Source organism: Poecilia formosa, unplaced genomic scaffold (assembly GCF_000485575.1).
Source record: "Poecilia formosa unplaced genomic scaffold, Poecilia_formosa-5.1.2 Scaffold79, whole genome shotgun sequence".
Taxonomy (NCBI): Eukaryota; Metazoa; Chordata; class Actinopteri; order Cyprinodontiformes; family Poeciliidae; genus Poecilia; species Poecilia formosa.
This window is the reverse complement of record NW_006800018.1, coordinates 307,998-318,828: the sequence shown is the minus strand read 5'-3', so window position 1 is coordinate 318,828 and position 10,831 is coordinate 307,998.

Below are 10,831 nucleotides of genomic sequence, written 5' to 3'. Positions count from 1 at the left end.
GATCTAAATGTAATGGAGTTAAGTGAGACTGTGACCGAGGCTTCTGAAAGCAGAGGTCAAGTACTGGGCAGAGATTAAGTCATGGGAGTTGGATAATGGTGCTTTGACTTGTGACGTTGCAATCCCCTCCACATCTAAATCACTCCCTCATATTTCCAGCCATAAGCAGCTTAAAGTAAAGGAAAAGGGTTGAAATGACTTAGAGTTTTTTTTTTTTTTTTTTAATCTGTACTCTTTCCAGACACTGTGAAATTTCTTGGAAAAAACCCCAAAACAAACCAAATACAGAAAAAATCTTTCAAACATTATAAACCTTTGAACTACTGGGCTAACGCTGGTGCAGTTTGCAAAACCTGTCTTTCTCCAAATCCTGAGTTTAGATCCAAGCTGTTCCACTGTTCCTTTATTAGGTTTCATGATGTTCACTTCTGGCTTTGACATGTTTTACACTTTCAGGGTCGAGCCTTTAACTATATGCTTCACGGGTGTTTGGCCCAAAGTGGGCAGAGAGAGCTACAGCAGATATGAGAATCATATTTTTGGCTGTCATATTTCAGTTCCCAAATTGAAAGGCGAGGTGAATGAGTCTAAGGACCCACGGTCTCCTGGCAGCGCATCACAGACGAGAGTGCGGAGAGTAGTGGGTGTAGAAGGGGGATTTGTAAGAGAAGCATAGCTGCAGGAGTGGAAGGTGAAAGAGAGAACCGACACGATGTGCAGTTTAAAGAAAGACAGAAGAAAAAGTTATTTGGCTGGAGTGACTGTAATGAGTAAGATTGGAAAGTTACAAAGTCACAAAGATAGAGAAGACAGGCTGAGATAGTTTGGACATGTGTAGAGAAGGGATAGTGGACAAGTTGAGAATGTCTTATCTGGCTGCCAATTAAATAAATCTCATTTCGCTGCAGCACACAGCAATACGACCTGCAGCAGTGTGAATGATGCAAAGCAAGGTAACACGTAGGTACAACGAAAAGCCTGCACCTCATTATAGGTGCAAGATTGTTCCTTCAAAGGCTAGTTCAAAGTTCTTCCAAGAAAATTACATTGCGTGAGGGAATATCTGTCCTTTCATACAGACGGCAGACAATGAGGCAAAGACAGTCTCTCAGGTTGGGTAGAGCTCACAACGCAAAGCAGAAGAAACACCACAAGCAGTGCTCTGGGCTTTTAGTTTGATCCTGCCGTCAGGTACACCTCTGAACAACGTCTTGGGATCAGGAGAGAAATTACAAGCATTCATATTCTATGTTTTGACAAGGCGGTTACTTGAGCTTCTAAATGCTGAATGAAAAAAAAGAAGAAACATGAGCGAGAAACAAAATAACCAGGAGGTAAATTATTGAAAACTGCGTTTAAGCTCAAACAGGCTGTCAGCTCATCAAGCTTTTAAAAATTCAAAATCTGGAAAGGTTTATTTGTCTTTAAACGTGTTAGGCTTGCTGAGCTGTTTTGTAACCTCTGCTATGATTGGATGTGGTAACCCGGTCATTTTTAATGAATTACGGTAATTCATTTCTCAAAAGACCCAGAAGGATCTGATACAGGCAGAACCTGTGATTATCTGTGTTTTATGTATTTATTTCATGGTTTTTTCTGTGTCCTTGTTCCCCGTGAGTCTCTGTGATGTCCTGTCCTCCCTGTTGATTGTTCCCAGGTGTGTCTCGTTCCCTTGATTACCCCGTGTGTATTTAAGTTCACCTGTTGTCTTTGTCTCTTGTCGGATCCTTGTCTTCGAATGTCATTTGTCATTTGTCTGCCTGCCCTCACAGTTGAACTGTTAAGTCCTGTGTCGGTTTAGTTCTCTCTAGTGATGGGTAGATGAGGCGTCATGTATCGTTTCAACACATAGCAAAACTGTGTCGATTCTGTGTCACTCAATACTGACACCTGCTGGACATTAAAAATTCCTACAGGCAACGTAGTGATTTGATGACCTAGTCTATGCAATAAGATTTAAGTCTTTGTAATTTATTGAATATTTTATATTGTATTATGTCATATCTTCAGTTAAATTTAAAATATATTTGATATACAGTCAATAAATAATGTGAACATGTACCATAAAGTGAAAATTTAAGTGAATGTGTTTGGAATGAGGATGCATGGACTGTTTCTTTTTCCACAAATTTTTAAAAAAAGAAAAAGTTTTTACAACATTTTGAATTTAGTCTGTTACACTTTTTTGACAAAACCTCTCCTGCTGTAGAAAAAAATGAAGTAAGCATTACATTTACAGCAAACCCTTGTTTTTCTTAGGGATTGCGTTCCAAAAATAGCCCGTGATAGGCAAAATCCGTGAAGTAGTTACCTTTAGTTTTTACAATTATTATACAGCATAATTAAATACTCTACATTGAAACCAAAGAACAAAACCTGTTTTCAGATCAGCGGATGTGCGTGTGCTTCAATTAGGCCTTAATGTGATCCGGAGTCATGTCTCCTCCAAGCTGCCCTGCGAGATTCACAGCTGTATCTACGGCAGAGCGATGGATCTCGTCAAGCCTCCGGTCGGGCTTTGCGCTGCCTTTGGCCACAGGTTTTTCCAGCTGGCATTCAAAGTTTCAGTTTCCATCTCCTGAATGGCCGATCTGTATTAAATACCGTAACTTTATTGGCACTCAGGTAGAGAAGAAGCGCGGAGTCTGTTTTTACCAATCATACGGTCAATCAGGACACAGAACACTGTGGGAAAAAAACTGCACAAAAAAATCCACGAAGCAGCGATACCGTGAAAGGTGAACAGCGTTATAGCGAGGGATCACTGTATATGAAATAATTTATAAAAAGCAACTGAGTAATTTGTAGAATGGCTGTAGCCTATATCTGAGTTTATCTAGGTGTATCTGGGACTTCATTCTCATGCCTGGCCTCATAATGCCTCAACATTGAAAAGGTGGATTTATTTAAATAAGACAGTTTAGTCAAACATATGCGACACTTAACCTGCAGAACATAATATGAAAGTAAATTAAGAGTCAATTTCAGCTGAATTTGGATTCAGATATATCAAGTAGAAACTGACAAGAACCGGATGAAACGACAAAAATGAAAACAAATTTATTATTTTCTAATATAAGATCAAAATGGTCCCACACGACTGCAGAAACCTTTCCTTTGAAGCTGCTCCATAGTTGACGCTGCTCCATAAAAGGTTAAGAATTCGTTTGGCAAATGCATTTGACAGATTGACAGATTTGTTTCCTTATAAACACAGTTTGGTGCGTTAATGTCATTTCGAAACAGTTCCTGTATAGGTCACGTGACTTGCTGAAACCAATACGCGCACCGACACGGGTGTTGGTCTATGGGCTTGATGCATGCGCCGACGCATCTGTGTTGCCGGACCCATCACTAGCTTTCTCATTCAGTCCTGTTTTTCAGTTGCTGCCGGTAATTAGCTGTGTGCTAACTCTCTGCCGTGCTGCCTGTGTTGGACTGTGTTTTGAGCTCTCTTTATTAAATCATCTTCATCATCATCATCATCTGGGTCTCGGCGTTCATTCTCACCACACCAACCACACCACCTCATGACAGAACCTTAACTACAGCCAAGGTCCAATAGTTGATGCTAACTGCACACCCATGTTTTCCTGAATTAAATCTTATTTAAAGCATTTAATGGACCACAACAAAGGTTTCAAAAATAGTATCAGTTATGGTGGCGCTTCTTACTAATGAATCCATTAAATTTGCACTCTAACTTTATACTCAACATTGTTAGTTTTGTTTTCTTGCTTTAGTGTAAAATAGTAAACTATTTGTGTTGATTGGGTTATCTGATCAGCTAAAACGACCCAGTTTGCTGATTTTGCTAACCAAGTGTTGGACTGATCTTTGCCAAGGTTTTACCCGGACAGAGTTGGGTTATGGGTTTGACCCAGCATGATGGATTTGGTTTTTCCTCCCCAAAATAACAACATGACTAATGTCTAATGTGAAGGTCAACAAACAGCGGGCTGTGAATAAAATCCTATAACCTGGATCTCAAAGCGATATTTGAGATCAAAAATAAATAAATCCAATTCCAAACTACTTCAGCAGTCAGTGAAAGGGACGGTAGGTCTTGAACAGGTCGCCGGTGGGTCACACGGAGATACAAAGGACAGATCACACATAAATACAACCCACTGGCGTTAACGTTATTCACAAAAAGTGGGTATGCACTGTATGCAATGCATAGGTGCGCCGAACTAGAGGGGACTCAGTAATGCCAGAATTAATAATAAAATAATAAAGACTTTGTGGTATTCTCATTGAGTGACGTAATTATATTAGTTGTGCTACCACCCCCACGCCACTAGAGGCAGTAGCAGGCCCGAAAAGGTGCAACTAAGGAGTAGATTTAGAAGCACACAGACAGCTACAGAACTTGTTAAAAACTATGAGCTGCGCTGAAGTAAGTAAAAGAGAGAAGTTCAAATACATGCTGAGAGTGAAACTCCTTCTTAAAGGTGAAGCTATAGCCCAGATTTCAAAAGAAAATAAAAACGGGAGACAACAGATAATGTAGGAAATAGCAAATAGCGCCCCCCTTCAATTCCGGAGTGCAATGGTCCCATTTCCAAATAAGGTGTGAGACTGATTTTCAATCAGTTTTTTTGCACCAAAGAGTTAATAATAATGAACACGTTTTATTATTATAAAACACAGCAAACTAATGGTGGTAGAGAGCCGCTCTGGATTAACTCGGGGAATCTCATCTGTCCGTGTATCAATCAACTCCTAACCTCTTCTTTGTTCTGTCACAATTATCGATTTATTTAATTTTGATTATCATGCTCCAAACTTTGCGAGGACTGACCCCCCAGCTCACCCGCTTCCTCACACACACAGAGCCAGCAACCAGTCACCTTCCCATTCACACTTGATGACGTCACGCCCACATCGACACGCCCACCACCAGGTGTCAAAGCCGCTGCTCCTGTCATATCAATAATTACTTATTTCATTCATATTGCTCGTATAGAGCCTCAGTGAAAACGTGTTTATTATTGTTAACGCTTTGGTGCAAAAAACTGATTGAAAATCGATTTATTTGCTGCATGTTTATGTCTGTTAAGGCTCAGATGGAACGGCACTGAAAGCAGCCCTTTAAACCATTCAGACACGAACACAATAGAGACACAATCAGATGACTTATTACCCCGCGATAATAACTCAATAGTCCATGGAAAAACCTTACAAGCTTGTATTAAAGCAGAAAGTACGGCGGCCACCGTAAAAAAGGCTTACAGTATCAATTATGCCGCATGAACTGATCAGTAGATTATTGCGAGGGAACGCAAAACCTTTTGCGAGGGAACGCAGAAGAAAAAAAAATTCCCCATGTCCGCTGGAAGGCTCTGTAAGGTTGCGCACGCATCCGCCGTGTTAATAAAAAAATCCGTCAGACAAGCCCGTTCTGAATATCAAATGAAACTGTGACATCACAATGTGACATCACAATATAACTTCAAAGGCAGAATTCTGACATCACCAGCGATTATATAAGCTCGTCACAACCATCTACCTTCATCACAACCTGTTAGCAGCCGTTGTCGATACATTTCTCTTGAGACTTTACTCAGCAGTTCGCAGTAGGATTTTCAACGTTGTTTGGTGTACATTTCTTTGGAAGATTTAAATCAAACTTAACGTGAAATCTTTACAGAGTTTCTGGAGAAGTGATTTATCTGAGAGCCATTAAACAAGCAAAAGTTACAATGCAGTCCGACCAGCCCAGAGTCGAAGAAGTCGCATCCAACAACATTGTCGAGAGGGAAGTACAGCCACCCGCACCAGCAAAGCGCAAGAAGAAGAAAGTGTCATTTGCAGTCTGGTGGGCGCTGCACGAAGCTGAGGAGCTCAAGAAGTCTGCTGAAAATGTTGAACAGCAGGACTCTTCAATGGTGACTGAAAATGAACCGAGCGCCAAAACACTGGAGAGAGTTGACCAAAAAGGGGATGGACAGCCACCAGAGAGTGAGTCCAGTGAGAAAAACAAGGTACCGTTTAAAACCCGGACGGAGGAACATGTCCCTGCTGATCAAGAGATTTCTGCAACCAATATCAAAAAGCATTCACAGGTCATTGTAGAAGAGTCCATCGCTGGAGTGCAAGAGACAGTTGACATAGCAGAGAAGGAACAGCCCGCTAAATCTGAGGAACAGCCAACAAAGACGAGGCGTAGCAAGAAGAAAATGATACCATTTCACATCTGGTTGGAGAAACATGCCCCCACTGAAGACAATTCACTGGTTACCGAACAGGAATCAATCTCTGTACTGAAGGAGAAACCAGAGAAGGAAGAGTCCTCCTCTAAGTCCAGCGCTGAAAATATTATCAAGCAGAACACTTCTCTGCCTGAAGAAGGAGGTGATCAGGAAAATAACTTAAAGGAGACTTGCAATGAGGAACCTGTGATTTTGACAACAGAGCTGGTTACCAAAAAGAAATCTGTCACAGAAATGCTGAAGAAAGTGGATCCAAAAGGGGAAAAACAGTCAAAGGCTAAGCGTATCAAGAAGACGCCACTGTTATGGAAATCTTTTCCTGAGCCAGGTGCTCGCATTGATCTAACATTTTTTAGTGAAAACAGTGATATCGATAACGGTTTTCAGGCAAACAAACAAAATTATCCCGGAGCTTTGCCCAGCAGCAGAAAAAAGACACTGTGGAAAATCTTCCCTAATTCAGAACCCCGCGTAGATGTAAGTTTTTTTGCAGACAATATTGATACCCAAAATGTTTCAATGCCGGCCCAAGAAAGTGATGAGGCAGCTTCCTTGAAAAAGGAAAGCTATTCGACAAACACTGTGATTTCTACAAGTCAAACAAAGTGTATGTGTCTTGCCAAATCCAAGGAGTCTGAATATATCGAGGTACAGAATTACTTAATGAAACAGCTTGATGAAATGTTCGATCTAAATAATAAACTAATTGCTGAACTTAAACAGCAAAAAGATCTAATGAAGAAAGTCCGCTCAGAGAGAAGACAAAAGAAGAAGCCAATGGTTTCTGTTGCAATTCAGACAGATTCGCAAGACACCTCACAACAGAAACATGTCTACCAATCTGCTTTGACACAAAAGGAGATGGAAGTGTCGGAAACCAGACGTCACTTGAAACCGCTCCGTCAAACAACAACGCCACAAACTGAGATAACTGTACTGGACACCAGACGTCACTTGGAACCAGTTCATCAATCATTTTCAACCCAAACAGAGCTCTTGTTATTGTTAAGAAAACAGCCCTCTGTAAAACAACCGAGTGCACATGAGGACCGACAGACCACGGTATTCAAGAGATCCACCGGTGAGAACAGCAGACAGTCAGCGATGAAAGCTGCATCTGAGTTGGAAACCCTCAGTACTGAAAACATTTCTAGAGCAAACAGCGAACAGCAAGACATGCCAGTACCAAAAATAGTTGGGAAACAGACAGTTACCATCAAAAATGACAATCACACAAATGACACAGACATCGGTAAACTTCAGCAGATCACTGGAGAAGAGACAGTCTCCACAACACAACCAAATGGGGACCAACAAGAGGTGAAAAAGCCATCAAGAAAATCTAAATGGAGGATGAAGAGAAAGGCTGCAATAAGAGCTGTGTCTGAGCTGGAAAACCTAACCAATGATAAAGTTTCTCAAGATAACACTGAAATAGTACCAGAAATAGTTGATGATCAGGCAGCCTCCATAAAAACTGAGATTCACACAAATGAAATGGTCATCGGTAATCTTCAGCAGGTGATCGAACAAGAAACGGTCTCGACAGCACAATTAAATGATGACCATCAAGATGAGAATAAACCATTGAAGAAATCTAGAAAGAAGAATAAGAGAAAAAAGAGAAAAGCAGCAATAACCCAGGAGAAAGCTGTCTCTGAGCTGGAGATCCTCAATATTGAAAATGTTTCTTCAGAAAACAGTGAAAAACCAGAAGTTTATGTCGTAGAAACAGTTGCGGATCAGATAGCCTCCCTCAAAAATGAGATTCATATGATTCAACCAACAATCTCAACCCACCAGCATGTCTCTGAAGAGGTAATTAACTCTGAAATCCAAAAAAGTGAGGATCAAAAAGTGAAAAAAAGGTTGTCAAAGAAATATGAGCAGAAGAAGAAGAGAAAGGCAGCATTGAGAGCTGCGTCTAAATTGGAAACCCCCAACAATTTCAACACTGAACAAGAACAAGTTTCTGTGCCGGTTATAGCTGAAGGTCAAAAAGCTACCATCAAAACTGACAGTCAGACAAATGAACTAGTGATCGGCAAACTACAGCAGGCGACCGGGGAAGAAACTGTGTCTGAGAAACAGCAAAATGAGGAAGGTAAGAAAAAGCCATCTAAGAAATCTAAAAAAAAGAAAAAGAAAAAGATGGCAATAAAAACTGAAATAGAAACCATCGTAAAAACAACAGAGACAGATAAAACCTTGGTACCAAACGTGAACATACCAAAATCTGATTCCGAGATCATACCAGAGATCCCCCAAATAATAGAGACAAAATTTTGCACCACATCAGAAGACCTACCAGGTAACGCTCTTGTAGTGTCCATAGAAGGAGAGAGTGACATAACAGAAGAGCTGAGAACAAGTCCTCCAAAGACGAAGGTTACTTTGAACGAAGATGTAAACCACTCAACACCTCAGGAACCAGAACCTCAAGCTGCTAAAGAGCCAGCAGAGGAAAAAAATATATCTGAACCAGAAGAGAGACCGACAAAAAAGATTTCACTATGGAGGCGAATTAAAAAGGCCTTAACGCCAACACCTCTGCGGCAATTTAAAGACAGATGTAAAGTCCATCCAGCATAGAGATCANCAAACACTGTGATTTCTACAAGTCAAACAAAGTGTATGTGTCTTGCCAAATCCAAGGAGTCTGAATATATCGAGGTACAGAATTACTTAATGAAACAGCTTGATGAAATGTTTGATCTAAATAATAAACTAATTGCTGAACTTAAACAGCAAAAAGATCTAATGAAGAAAGTCCGCTCAGAGAGAAGACAAAAGAAGAAGCCAATGGTTTCTGTTGCAATTCAGACAGATTCGCAAGACACCATACAGCAGAAACCTGTCTATCAATCTACTTCGACACAAAAGGAGATGGAAGTGTCGGAAACCAGGCGTCACTTGAAACCACTCTGTCAAACAACAACGCAACAAACTGAGATAACTGTACTGGACTGCACTGGAGACGAGACAGTCTCCACAACAAAACCAAATGGGGACCAACAAGAGGTGAAGAAGCCTTCAAGAAAATCTAAATGGAGGATGAAGAGAAAGGCTGCAATAAGAGCTGTGTCTGAGCTGGAAAACGTCACCAATGATAAAGTTTCTCAAGATAACACTGAAATAGTACCAGAAATAGTTGATGATCAGGCAGCCTCCATAAAAACCGAGATTCACACAAATGAAATGGTCATCGGTAAACTTCAGCAGGCGATCAAACAAGAAACGTTCTCGACAGCACAATTAAATGATGACCATCAAGATGAGATTAAACCATTGACGAAATCTAGAAATAAGAATAAGAGAAAAAAGAAAAAAGCAGCAATAACCCAGGAGAAAGCTGTCTCTGAGCTGGAGATCCTCAATATTGAAAATGTTTCTTCAGAAAACAGAGAAAAACCAGAAGTTTATGTCCTGGAAACAGTTGGGGATCAGATAGCCTCCATCAAGAATGAGATTCATATGATTCAGACAACAATCTCAACCCACCAGCATGTCTCTGAAGAGGTAATTAACTCTGAAATCCAAAAAAGTGAGGATCAAAAAGTGAAGAAAAAGTTGTCAAAGAAATATAAGCAGAAGAAGAAAAGAAAGGCAGCATTGAGAGCTGCGTCTAAATTGGAAACCCCCAACAGTGAAAAGATTTCTGGAGTCAACGCTGACCAAGAACAAGTTTCTGTGCCGGTTATAGCTGAAGGTCAAAAAGTTACCATCAACACTGACAGTCAGACAAATGAAGTAGTGATCGGCAAACTACAGCAGGCGACCGGGGAAGAAACTGTCTCTGAGAAACAGCAAAATGAGGATCAGCGAGATGAGAAAAGGTCAAAAAAGAAACCTAAGCGTAAAAACAAGAGAAAAGCAGCAGTAAAAGCTGTGTCTGAAATGGAGACCCTAAATAGTGAAAACCTTTCTGTTGAAAACACTGGAGAAGAAGTGTCAATACCAGAAACAGTCGGGAATGAGAAAGCCACCATCATTATGGAGATCTATGAAAATGAATCAGTGACTGGGAAACCACAGCAGGGGAGTGAAGTCAAAATGGTCCCTGATATAGAACATAATGGGGACCAGAAAAATAAGAAAAAGCCATCAAAGAAATCCAAAAAAAAGAAAAAGAGAAAGATGGCAATAAAAAAGGAACTAGAGACCATCGTAAAGCCAACAGAGCCAGATAAAAGCTTGGTACCAAACGTGAACACAGCAAAATCTGATTCTGAGATCATACCGGAGATCCCCCCAATAATAGAGACTCAACTTTGCACCACATCAGAAGATCTACCAGGTAACGCTCTTGTAGTTTCCATAGAAGGGGAGAGTGACATAACAGAAGAGTTGAGAACATGCCCTCCACAGACGAAGGTTACTTTGAACGAAGATGTAAACCACTCAACACCTCAGGACCCAGAACCTCAAGCTGCTAAAGAGTCAGCAGAGGAGAAAAATATACCTGAACCAGAAGAGAGACCGACAAAAAAGATTTCACTGTGGAGGCGAATTAAAAAGGCCTTAACGCCAACACCTCTGCGGCAATTTAAAGACAGATGTAAAGTCCACCCAGCATAGAGATCACCTTGTGTTCAAGTATATTAGATTTGAAAGGA